Source organism: Eretmochelys imbricata, chromosome 1 (genome assembly GCF_965152235.1).
Source record: "Eretmochelys imbricata isolate rEreImb1 chromosome 1, rEreImb1.hap1, whole genome shotgun sequence".
NCBI lineage: Eukaryota > Metazoa > Chordata > Testudines > Cheloniidae > Eretmochelys > Eretmochelys imbricata.
Genome location: NC_135572.1, coordinates 161,743,298 through 161,757,029, shown reverse-complemented (window position 1 = coordinate 161,757,029; position 13,732 = coordinate 161,743,298).

Here is a 13,732-nt window from a genome sequence, read left to right as displayed (position 1 = left end):
TCCCCATCTGTAAAACGAGGACAAGGGAAGTATTACTATTCTACCCTTTGTCTGTCTTGACTGTGTAGATTGTAAACTTTGCATGACAGGGACACTCTCTCATTCTGTGTATGTATAGGGCCTCATTCAACGAGCCCCCTATTTTGGTTGGAACTTCTAGGCACTAAAGTAATGCAAATAATAAATAATAATTACAGAGACAGATATCAATAGTACAGTCCATAGATTACAGATAGAGGTTTAGTAATGACATCAATATATCATCAAGAATCAATCTGATCACTGTCAGAGTCCTTTTGAGAACCATCCTGTTGTGGCGCATCACGACGACCTAGAAGTTGTTACATTTAGTCATACCATCGGAACACCAATCATTTCAACAAGACTTAAAGTGCTATAGACAATAACCACTAAATTATGGTAAGCAAAACAAGAAAAACCATAATGAGAAGCAAGAACATTAACTATACTGTTTAATGTTTCTGTGGGTGACCACAATTACTCCAAGTTTGCTGGAAATAACTTGTCCCATCACATGTCCATATTACAGATTGGATTATTCTGAAGAGACACATGCCAAAATATCACAAAAAATCATTCAAGCAGAGTATTAACTTTGTTCAATGGATTTAATTATCTGGCACTATACTGAACCTTGGCAAAATATATGAGGCCGGATCCTGAACTGGTCTGAACTGGCAAGCTCCATTGACTGCACTGGAGTTTCACCCATTTACATGAGCTTAGAATCTGGACTGTTACGTTTTACCGCTCTCTTCGGGACAAAATCTCAGCTGGCATTAATAGATTGAAGTCAGTGGAGCTGCGCCAGTCTACACAAATGAAGATCTGGCCCTTTGTTTCATTATTGTTTAGACTTTTGTTCATGCTCCAGTCAAATAACTTTACCCACTATATTCTTCGTAGATACAGACTGTATCTCTCAGAGTTTCCAGATAAGGGTCTGGATTAATCAAAGCAGTGATGTGTAGATTTTTTGCTTTTTCATCTTTACAGTGGTCCTCCACAGAGGGGGTAGCCAGCTTTGAAACCATTGGGATTCCTGACACTTTTTCGCACTTTTTATGTGACTTCCACATAAAGACCTGCAGGGCTCACATCCTACCAGGTAGTGGGAATTGGACAGCATGAAAATTACCTGTGTCTGTACTCTGGCAGCTTTGTGCCAATCATCTAATTTAGTTTCCTGTATGTAGCTTTCAATTCACAGGTCAGGGAAGCATGGAGTTAGTTAATCTCTAGATACAGAATTGTATCATTCTGAATAATGTATCCTGCCTGATTAATAATGGTGACAGCAGGGTCTTGAATGTTCAGCACACTTTGTAATCATCTACTCAGCCATACATATTCCCAAATTTTAATAAATTTTACTGTTTGCTAATTAGCACTGTTTTTCTTGAAAATACCTTAACTTGTCTCAGAAATGTTAGGAAAGATTTGATCTTTAGCCTTTGGTTTTCTAGAAGGCGATGATTAAGTTTCTAAATTCTTCAATCCATTTTTGCTCTATATACACCTGATGATAATCTTACAATAAAAAATATTTTCACAGTTTGGGAGAAGGAAGGTGAAATTCCAGGGAATTTAATGAAGAGGAAAGTGAGGCACTGATAGTTTTGGCTCAAACCAAGTATAACAGAAGCAAGTAGTTTGCCGGATTCCTTACTGCTCAGCCATTGCACCTCACTTGTCACCTCTTGTAGTGCAGGCACTGTCAATTTTAATAGCACAGTGACTTAACGCTGTAAATAGAGGACCGCTAGGGACAAAGATGAGATGACTAAATTCATTTTTCCTTATAACCCAAATTACATTCAATCTCCAGAGATGAAAGTCTAGTACATAACTTGGTATGCAGTCCCCACCTAAAAAGAGTGACCTACTCTAATAATTTGGCCAATAATTAAAACTAGTCGAGAAATTTTTTGACAAAATGCCAATTTGTTGAAACAAAAACTTTTTGTGGAAACACATCAGTTTTGACTAAACCTTTTCAGGTCAAGAGGAAGAGAGCCCCACCTCAGAACAGCCAATAGCCCAATGGTCAGGCAGAATGGGGCCTTGAATTAGACAAGTGCCCTAACCATCAGGTTATAAAGTAAGTCTCTCCTTCTTTCTCAGTCTCAACTGTTGGAGCTGTTCCACTTTATAATAAATAATAAAATATTCATTGGGCCAGTGTGAGACTGACTTTATAGCCCGGTGGTTAGACACTCACCTGGCATGTGGGAGACTCAGGGTATGTCTACAGTGCAATTAAAAACCTGCAGCTGGCCTGTGCCAGCTGACTCAGGCTTGCAGGTCTCAGGCTAAAGGGGCTGTGTAAATGCAGTGTAGACATTTGGGCTTGGGCTGGAGTCCAGGCTCCAGGGCCATATGAGGTGGGAGGGTCCCAGAGCTCAGTCTGCAGCCCAAACCCGAATGTCTACACTGCAATTAAACAGTGCCCTCAGCCTGGCCCCTTTACCGGAGTCAGCTGGCACAGGCCAGCCATGGGTGTCTAACTGCAGTGTAGACGTATCCTTAGAGTCAAGTTGCTGACCTGAAGTAGGCAGGCAGAGAACAGTTTGTGAACCTGGATCTCCCACATCCCAGCTGAGTGCCCTAACCACTGGAATACTGGCTATTTTAGGAGTGATGGCTCTCTCTCATTTTTGTAAAAAAATTTCAGAAGTTTTTGATGCAAAATGAAAACAGATGTTAAAACTTCAAAATGTTTCACAAAATGGAATTCTTGCTTTCTGACCAGCCCTAGTAATAGTGCAACAGATTATAGTTAGAAATGTTACCTAATAAGTAAAGATAATTACGGGCTAGAACAGGCTTCTAAGAGAGGTTCTGGAATACCCACCACTGGAGGTTTTTAAAAACAGGTTAACACTGGTCAGGAATGTTCTAGGTACACTTAAACCTGCCTCAGTGAGGGGGCTGGGCCTGATGACCTCGTGAGTTCCCCCCAGCCCTACATTTCTGTGATTCTACACCAAAGACCCAGCTATGGAAGTGATTGTAAGAGTCTTGGGTTACAAGATACTGTTAGCACTGAGGAAATGACATCCTGAGCTTCCTGTAGGAAGAAATTAGGGCTTAATCCAAAATCCAATGAAATCAGTGGAAAAAAATCCTACTGATTTCAGTGGGTTGTGGACCAGGCCTTTAATATGCACCATGCTGGTACTATAGAAATACTCCTAATAGATTCTGATAAACCGTTGGTCCAGATCCTCATTTTATGTAATTTGGAAGTCAAAATTAGGAGCCCTATGTCCCACTTTTGTAGGAAAACTTAGAAAGAAGCTAAAAGTCAGTCACTTTGTGTTGTCACACGTCCCTGGATCAGAATGGAGCTTATTGTTTTAGACCTCACAGTGAGTCTGGATGCCATACTCATGGTGCAGATTTTTTCACAGCTATTGTGTTGAGGCAGATATGTGGTTGCCTAGAGTACTACACACTTGATGATGGTGGTGTTTGTCACCTAACCTATGTTGGCTGTATAGGGGAGCATATGTACTTCTTGTGGAGATCTTAGACTCCTCCCATCTTCCCAAAATACTCCATTTTGACACTATTCAGGAGGAGTTGCAGAGGTCAATTTTCAAAGAAGCCTAAAGGAGTTAGATGCTGAACTCCCATTGAAAGACAACACTGAAAAATCCCAACAGTTGTCTGCTGCTACCTGACCAGCACACATTGCCTTATGGAAGTTTAGAGAGACCCAGGTGGGTGAGGTAATCTCTCTTATTGGACCAGCTTCTGTTGGTGAAAGAGACAAGCTTTAGAGCTTATACAGAGCTCTTCCTCTGCTCTGGGAAAGAAACTTAGAGTGTCACAGTTAGCCTTGACATTTAGCCAAACATTATCTGTCTGAGCAGTTCACAGTCCCATTTTACCATAAATGAGGCTATTTAATTCCAATAACTCCTATTTAATAATGGCCTTAAACATTTGTCTTTACTTCTCAGCTGAATTGTGCTAAAGAAGAAGCAGCTCTGTGTAGCTCAAAAGCTCGTCTCTCTCACCAACAGAAGTTCGTCCAATAAAATATATTACCTCTCTAAACTGTTCTTTTGGTATTTTAGCCACTCTTTTTAATTACCAGCACAGTTTCATAAACTTCAAATCTCCATGACATATTTCCAAAGCTATAAATCAGTTATACTCCCCTCATCAATTATAAACTCTTTTCCGAGCTGCTGCTCTTGAGAATAAGACTAATATGTTACTCATAATTCAAGTAAACATTTCCATATTTCATGACAAAAAAGAACATTCTGAATTCTTTTCATCTCCCCTCCTGGGCTAAATCGTCACACAGTTCATTTCCAGACATTCATCACTCGACACCAGGGGTAGGACTTTAGTAACAAAACAAGATCTGAGAAGAAAGGCCTCTAGAGCATTAACTTGCTGAGCTGCAACTCAGCTAAAGTTCTTTATGTGGAACAGAGGCAAAGCAACCCTGCACTCTACCTGCAGGACTTGAAAGCTTTAACCCCAATGCCTTTAAAGTAAGACCTTACAAACACATGCTAGCACATTTTGCTTAATTAAAAAGAGCCATTTTCTGTAGAGGAATGGATTTATTTCAAAGTGCTGCATATTAAGAGATCAAATGCACCACATGTTAAAAACAGCTAGGTGAATAATTTGTAGCAAAAAGAAAAGGAGGACTTGTGGCACCTTAGAGACTAACAAATTTATTTGAGCATAAGCTTTTGTGAGCTACAGCTCACTTCATCGGCTGCTGTAGCTCACGAAAGCTTATGCTTAAATAAATTTGTTAGTCTCTAAGATACCACAAGTCCTCCTTTTCTTTTTGCGGATACAGACTAACACGGCTGCTACTCTGAAATTTGTAGCAAATTATTTGTTCAAAGAATTCTGCCTTTTTGCCTGTTCAAGAATTTCCACAAAGTGCTATTTTCTCAAAATTATTTTAAATTATTTGGCAAGTAATTTCAGAAAATAAGTCTTCGTTTGTAAACCGTTCATGAGCAATTGGTGAATATTTGAAATTTGTGTTGGTTAGCTTTGAGTGGACAAACAGGGGACATGGTTTTGTTCTGTTCACTGACTGGAAGAGTACCACTCTTAGGGTATGTCTACACTGCATTGTAAACCCAGGTCTGTGGGACTCAGTGTTTCCAAGCCCACGCTTGAGCATCCATGCGGCATTGTAAATCTGGGTTTACAACTTGTGCTAATGCATCCATACTGCACTACACAGACCTTCCACTTGGGTCTGTGGCTTGAGCTGCATCCATACTGCAGAATGGCAGGGCTTGGACCCAACTCACAGTGGGGCTCAGCTGGGTCCTAAGACCTGGGTGCTCGCTGACCCAAGTCAGATTGATTTGTGTGTGGCTGGAAACGCAGCTTGAGCTAAAACCTGAGTCATATCCTGGATTTACTGTGCAGTGTAGACATACCTTGTAAGCCGCTAATTCAAGAAAGCATCTGCTTTCAGAACAGCATTTAAGCATGTGCTTACCCTTAAGCACACATTTAAGGCCCATGGAAATTAATTATGCTTAGAGTTAAGGATATACTCAAGTGCTTTCCTTAATAGGAATGGTCTTAATCCTGTCCCAGAATTGGGGCCGTAACGAGGTTTTCAGTGTGAATACTCACATTTACAAGTTTGAAATTCATTGTTTCTATGAATATTCCTACAGCCCCAGGGTCCTTTTGAGCTCCTCAGCACTATCGGATGCTGAAATAGTCCTGCCAGCAAAACACACCTACTTCAATCTCCATCTGGCTGAAAGGTTGCACCCTTTCCTATGAGGCACAGGTCTAGCTACAGTGATCCATCCATTTGTGACCTCCAAACTTGATTATTGCAACTCATATCTAGGAATCTCGCCACGTACCCTGAAAAAGTTCCAGTGGATACACAGAAGTCCATCTGCTTACCATAGCTGTTCACCAGGAAAACATAATTCTGCTGGCTCTGCTTTCTGTCCTGGAACCCCAGGTTCCTAAATTCCAAGGGCAAGAAGGGACTAGTATAATCTCCTGTATAACAAAGCTGTACAACTTCCCCAAGTAACTCCTAGAGCAGATCTTTTAGAAAAAAAATTCAATCTTGATTTAAAAATGGTCAGTGATGGAGAATCCACCAGTACCCTTGGTAAATTGTTCCAATGGTTACATTCACTGTTAAAAATTTGTTTTTTTTCCAGCCTGAATGTAGACTCTGGTTGAAGGTCTCTCTGTCCGTGGGATTGGCCCTAGTAACCTAAAATATTCCCTCCCGCACTGTGACCATGACTTCTGTGATAGAAGTGTTCCATTGGATCCATCCTCTGTCTGCCAAATGGAGAGGCTCATGAGTGCAGGAGATGGAATTTCCACAGAAGCCAGACTGAGGTTACAGAACTTTCTCACACAAGAGACAAGACAGACCATGGTCCTTGCCGCATTCCGAATAAGTTGTTTTCCTCACAAAAACACACATAAAACAAACAAAAAACCATAAATCAACCAAGCTATTTCATGTATTGTTTGTTAATTTTTTCTAGCCTTTAAATATGCTTAAATATTTTTCCTCTGAACAAGTTTTTATAGTTCCATAAACCCCCACAAAACTTTTAAAAAATAACCAGAACATGCACAATGAATGAGTCATACTCTAATAGCAATGCGCCTCTTCAGGGTGTGCATTAGTAGGCTACTGATTCACTTATCAACCTTCTTATTTGTGTCTTATAATGCACCTGAGGCATGCATCAATCGCCTAATAATGCACACCCTGGAGTGGCTTATTGCTGTGTTAAGAGAGGAAGTCAAGAAAAACATCTCAAATTATAATTGCAGGGACTACTTGGGTGAGTAAAAGGTTGTAATTTTGCTAGGTCAAGCAGGTTAACACCCTTACCCCTGCCAAAAGTGCCATGGTAGCTAAGCCCACATGTTTATAACAGGAGTCATTTACATATCTAAATGCCTGTTTGTATGTCCAAATTCCAATTTTTGTATATTATTTACACACACGCACAGCTTGTGTGCTGACCTCTGAAACTTTATTTCCCCCACTAAATCTGGTTCATAAGGACCATGTCCTAGATCCTGCAATGGGATCGGTGAGAACAGACACTTGCTCTGTTGACTCTAGTGAGGCTCTCTGTGGGTGCAAAGGTCTGCCTGCCTGGGTCTGATTGCAGGGTTGGGGCTCATAAGAGAGGGGTCTGACTTCTGTTTTACTTCTCATCCAACAGAAGGTACCTCCACTAGTACGGTGTCCCTTAGCAGCAGGTCAATTCTGTGGTGTATCAGAGAGAAGACTCACCAGCTGGCTCACCCGCAGCAGCACTCCTGCTGTTTCTTCGGTGTCCCCTTCCCACCAACAAGGCCAAACCACACTTCGCATATGACTCAGGACTGTATCTCTCTCCATTATGTACTTCTGTTCATTTTAAAATATCTGAAAACAAGAATGTCTTATTAGCAGGGCTGTATGAAGCTACAAATTAGGGTCTCTCCGCATTTCCAGTATAATACCTGTTTATCAGGGTTTATAAATCAAACAATGCTTTGCCAGGCTGAAATGAGGCATACAAAGTCTACAGCTAGGGAAACACATTTTCTCCTTTTTTATTAAAAATAAAATAAAATAGACACTTTTTGACAGTATTCAAAAAATATCACAAGACAAACTTGAATGATACCGAATAAAACAAACCTTTGTTAAAAGTCTGTCATGGCATTGTTTTAATCTCCAGATGTTACTGACAACTGAACAAAAAACAAAACAAAACAAAAAAGGATCCGGGGGGGTGGGGGGTTACCACATTTTTTTTTTAAAATGGGCAGTGACTTTGTGTATCTCCAATTCTGGATGCCCAGCTTCAGACATGTTGGTCCTGATCAGCAGAGCTGCTGAATGCCCTTCACTCAACAGAAGCTGCTGGTGCTCCACCCCTTTGGGAAAAACAGGCCCTAGATGTTTCTAGTTGGGCACCCAAAAATTGAACCAGTAAAAAAAGTGGTCACTTCTGAAAATTTAGCCCTAGATTGGCACTTAATTCTGAATCACTCCAGTTTCTTGGATAAAGAGTTCATAGACATTTTTAAAGAGCATTAAAAGAAAAACCCTACTGTACTGGTCTCCTAAGTATGTAATACGTATTTTATCAGCCTAACTATATACTGAACCAGTTTAGATTCATCATACAAGCTTTGGAACCTTCCATGAAAACTGTTTTGTTAGCAGTGACGTGTCTTTAGGAGCCACTGAAAACCAGGCTAAATGTGCCCAGTGGTGGAAAGCCCATGGAAGAGCCCCAGAAGATGGAACCCCAGCGGTGTGGGGTAAGTGAGGAGAGGGTGAAGAAAAGAGCAGCACAGGACTCACTTTTATTTTGTTTTTAAAAGAAAAACCATGACAGATAAGACATCAGAATACTTAAAAGCTTCCACCCTTCTCTCCACATTACAAGCTATAAAGAGCAACAGGGATAATTAACTAAATTTTAATGTGGGACAGTTCTTTCACCTCTAAAAAATTTGGCTCACTGCCCATTTCCAGGTAGAAGCATGTCCAAAGTAAACCCATCTTATTAATTTATTCCTGGTCATCTTTGTGTAGGCAGAGCCTGATGGTTAACCCATTAGAAAGACTGGAATGATTCCAGCTCTTACAGGGCGAGTCCCTCGTGAGTAGGGCTGGCATGAGGGATGGTGAAATTGGAAAGGTCTAACAAATCAGCACAGGTTTCCCAAATGGCAGGAGTCAGATTGAGGTGTGATGTGGACCATTTAGCCAGCTGCTCATTCAGATTTCAACTGTCACATCCGAAAATTGAGGTGAGTGATGGTATTTAGTTAAAAAAAATCTAAAGTTTTGCAAAGCGTACATAAGTTGGCAAGTTAGTATTTGTGCTTCCAGGTGTTTTGCTCAGCATTCTCATTGTGAGATGGCAATCATGCTTTTTCATTCTGCTTTGTGATCAGTAAAACCCTAAGCAGAGATATATTGACTCGGGGCTAGCTCCACACAGAGATTTAGGCACTGCAAACCCCCATTTTTAAGTGCCTTGTCACCCAGTGGAATCTACAATACTGGGAAGAGTTAAGCAGCCAAGAATGGGTTCCAGAGAAGCCAGCAGGCTGAGCGGGGAGCCACCTTGAGCTAGCCAGTAGGAAATGCCGAGGAGAGGGGAGTGCCATAAGCCCCACACCTCAGAGGTCGTTAGGGACCTAAGTCTGGGCTGAAGGGACAACATTGATCTCCATTCAGGATTCACAGCCCTGAACAATCTCCTGGAGCTAGCTACCGAAGCCCTTTCTTGCAAGGGCTTCCGGAGGAGGAGGTACCCTGTAGCACACTTTGAGCTACCCCATTTTGAAACAGAAGTAGATTAAACTATACTAGGGGGTTTTTAGTGCATGGTCCTAAGGCCCATGGACACTTAGCGTGCAGCGGGCTAGCGCAGGATAGATTCACACAACAGCTTGCCACAAACTAAGTGTTTGTCTAAACAAGTTCACCGTATAAAGAGAGTAAAGACAAACACAGTCCTCAGAAAATAGACTTACTGCACCAACAAATATCTCCCAGAACACAACTTTTTTTTTTTTTTTTTTTTTTTTTAAAGTAGGACCCAATACTATTTGGAGACATGTTAAGATCCCACCCCCACTATCACACTGAACTATTTCCTTCAACACGTTGGGGGACAAATGTGTTTGCATTTGTCAAATAAGTGGGCCCCAAGGTATTTTATGTTTTCTTTTGTGAAGGATAGTGCTAATCAGGTTGGTTTTAGCCCTGTTCTGTGACATAGCTGAGTTTCCAGCTACACTACCCAATGGAACTATGCTTGAACATGAGTGGGGGGGGGGGGGGAGAAAAACTGCCCAGGGCAATCATGTTGTAACCAGTTTCCTCCATCTCCCATCCCTGAAAGATTTGCACCAATCCACACAGGTCCTTAAGATGCTTTTCTCTCTATTCCTCAGTTACAATTTGTTTTGTAACCTCTGTGATCACCTAGGTCCTTCATAAAACTGGATGAACGCTGACCATCATGAATTAAACCCTTTGCACATTTATACCAGCTAAGAATCTGGCCCCTTGAGACAAATCCAACCCTAATTTAAATGGTAACAACTCAATGTGCTTTATGAGGGTGAAGTTTGACCCTGTAACTTTGTCGTTTATTTTGTGTGTTAGATAGTCACATGAAGCCACTTTAAAATGCTATTTTGTAACCACTAGAACATTGGCAGTTTTTATATGGAAGCATTACTGATCAATTGCTTCACACACAGAAGTGCAGTTGAAGCTTAGTTTCTGAAATATTTTATTGCACCCTGAAGTGCTGAAAATACCATGTAACCAGATTGCCACTCTTCTCATGGCTAATTTATATCTCCATACCCTTTCATTGCATGCTAAATACATCTGAGCAGAATCGTACCATTTTTGGACATGAACAAATGGTATGTGCATCAGTACGTCCTGGTCTGTTATATCTACAACAGACACCGTCCTTTTCTGACCTCTCAAGAGAGGAGGTGGAGTCTAATAAGTCTTAGGTGATATTTTTAAATTGCATCAAATTCAGTTTAGCTTTCCTTTGTTCATCTGTTAGTACAGTCTAAAATCCATGCCCAAAAAATGACAGGCTGACATTCTGCATATTTCCAAGTCAGGAATATGCTTTGGAAACCGCATGAAACATTGGAGAGGACTTTTGTCAGGCTATTTTTATTATGGTAGCACCCAGCTGAAACTCGGACCCCACTGTGCTAGGTGCTGTAAATATAAATGCTAAGAAAGAGTCCCGGCCTAGAGTTTACAATCTAAAGAGACAAAGGAAGCATTATTATCCCCAATCCATGAAAGTACAATATGTCGAGACGGCAATCACTGGGCGTGACTGCAGCTCAAGCCACCATAGCGAAGCAAGCTTGGATCCCAGAATAATGAAGCTGTTGCAGTACAAACTTGCTACACTAGTAATTACACAGGGTTCTAGGTGGGCTTGTTCAGCCGAAGGTGAAGCTTCACTGCTACGGGGCCTAAGCCAGCTAGATTAAAGATAGCTTGCCCTCTTGAGCTCCAGTCACACCCAGGGATGACGGTCCAGACATATCCTTAGAGAGACCGCCCAAGGTCACATAGAAAGACTCAAGTAAAGCCAGGAATTGACCCCAAATCTCCTGCGTCCCAGTCCAGTACCGTAACCACAAAACCACCCCTTCTCTTCAGGAGCTGTGCTCGTTTAAGGATTAAGGCATGTCTTAAATAAAATAGCAAGACAGCACTTTTCCATTATATATCCCTGTCACTATGGTTCCCTTAATGGGGGAGAGAGGATTTAACTTTGTTGTAACTATGCTGAAGACTGCTTTGTTAGCATTTTAATGTGGCTCCTGTGCTCGTGTCTACTACCTCTTGACATATAACAACCTTCTCTCCATTTTAATTACACCAGACAGGAGATTGCGGGCACCACTGAAGTCAATGGGAATTTTGCTGTGGACTTCAGTGAGAGCTGACTGTAGCCCTTGTAGACAGGTATATTAAGTTTTTTCTCAAGTAATGGGTTTTTAATTATACCATCCCTTTCATTGTAGAGTTTTCTACCTGTTTCACAGGGAAGGTCAGGCACCAGCTCAGCAAGATTAAGATGTGGCCATACTGAAGCATTAGTTCCTCTTATTTATATCGATGACAGCATCTGAGCCAGACTATGCACCGAACAATTAAACTCCAAATTTGTTAATCCTAGCCCCTTCCTAGGACTGTATGAGCTTGGAGTGTCTCCGGTTACATTTTTGGATGTTCATATCCCATACAATACATTTTATTAAGTTTTCTATTAATAAGTAGTCCCTTAGTGGTATCATTGGAAGCATAACATGCAAATGCTGCAGTTTAACTCAGGGGCTACTGCCATTTTAGCTATAGGAGTCCAAGCCCATTCTGAAGGTGTGTCTTTGTTCCAGTGGGGAGGGAGGGGGCGGAATGAATTTTAAAGGATTTCCAAACAAGGCACCCAGCGGTACGTCCGTACCTGATTGTGGTGGTGATGAAAGGGAGCTCCTCCACACCCTCTATTGGGAGCTTACGCCTGGGATCCTGACCACAAAGTAAACACCCAGTCTTAGCCTCACGCTCTCTCTGCTCCCTTGCCCGGACCACTTTTTCAGATCTTTTCAGAATACTTTTCTTAGTTTTGTTGCTTCCCTCTTGGCTCAGAAATGTTTGCACAGTCATCATTGGGGCTTGTCTGAAGCCAGGAATAGGGTAGCATTGGACCAGAAGCCTGTCTTAAAGGGGCAGTACACCCTGTTACACCCCCCAGAAAGCATCAAATATTAATTTTATTCTGTTTATTCGGGGAAGGAGTTGGAATGGGGGTGGGGAAGAGGTGGGGCAGGGGCAGGGCCTCATGGAAGGGGTGGAGTGGGGGCAGGGCTAGGGGCAGCGAGTGGGTGGGGTGTCAGTGATGCAGCCCTCGGGCCAAATGCACTTCCTCATGTAGCTCTCGTGGTCATTTGAGTTTGAGACCCCTGGTTTAGATGGTCAAAAAACCTTCTGGAAACCCTAAGAGTAGAGTTGGACACCATTTTGTGGCTGAGGCTTGCCTCTGCCCAATGAAAAATGCATGTTACCAAATACAAACATTTTGCAAATTTACATCCATTTCACCACATTGTTTGTGTTGAAATAAAACAGAACAAAAATCAGAGAAAGTTAAAACACTTTGCTCAGTCATTTTCAAAATGAATTGTTTTTATTTTTCTATTCAAAACTCTGTTCTGAAATTTGCTTCATTTTATTAAAAAAATTATTTAAATTACTAAAATACTGACAATCAAAACAAAATGTTTTGTTTTGAGTCAAACAAAATATTTTTAACCCCAAATTACTTCTCTTTCAATTTTTCAGTTCACCAAAACATTTGAAAAAAAATCATTTTCATGTCAACGCAAAATTTTTTTTTTTCCCATTTTTCAGAACGGTCAACTAAAATTACCCTTTATTCACATAGCTCTGCCCAAGTGACCTGCACAGCAAGAAACAGGAACTGTCACTGCTTGATGACCAAAAAATGTTTCACCTAGGAGAAAGAGACAGCTCTCTGACACTACTTGGAAGTACACCATGGAACAATCTAAGAACCAATGGATGAGAGGAGAGGCAATGAAGATGTGAGTAAACTTTGCCAAGTCAGTATAAGGCAATGAACAGTGCTGGCAGTTTACTAAATACTTGTAAAGTGACTTACATACTCTGAACAAGCAATGAGTGTCTTTCCCTTCAAAGGGCCTCAGGACTTAAAAAATACATATACAGGAATTACTGAAATGCAGGCACCTATAAGGTGGGAAATAGCAGTTGTTTAACAGAAGACAGCAACACTACACAACAGATTAAAATTAGGAGTGAGGAAGAATGCTGTATCCAGGGAAATGTTAGAAGGTAGAAAGTAATTACTTACCTACAGAGGTGCTCAGACTGAGGCAACAAGTCTGGGCCTTCACACAAGGTCAACCAACAACAAGTCCACACAAGAGATCCACTTCCTGGACACTACAGTGCTAATAAACAATGGTCACAAACACCACCCTATACCGGAAACCTACTGACCGCTATTCCTACCTACATGCCTCCAGCTTTCACCCTGACCACACCACACGATCCATCGTCTACAGCCAAGCTCTGCGATACAACCGCATTTGCTCCAAC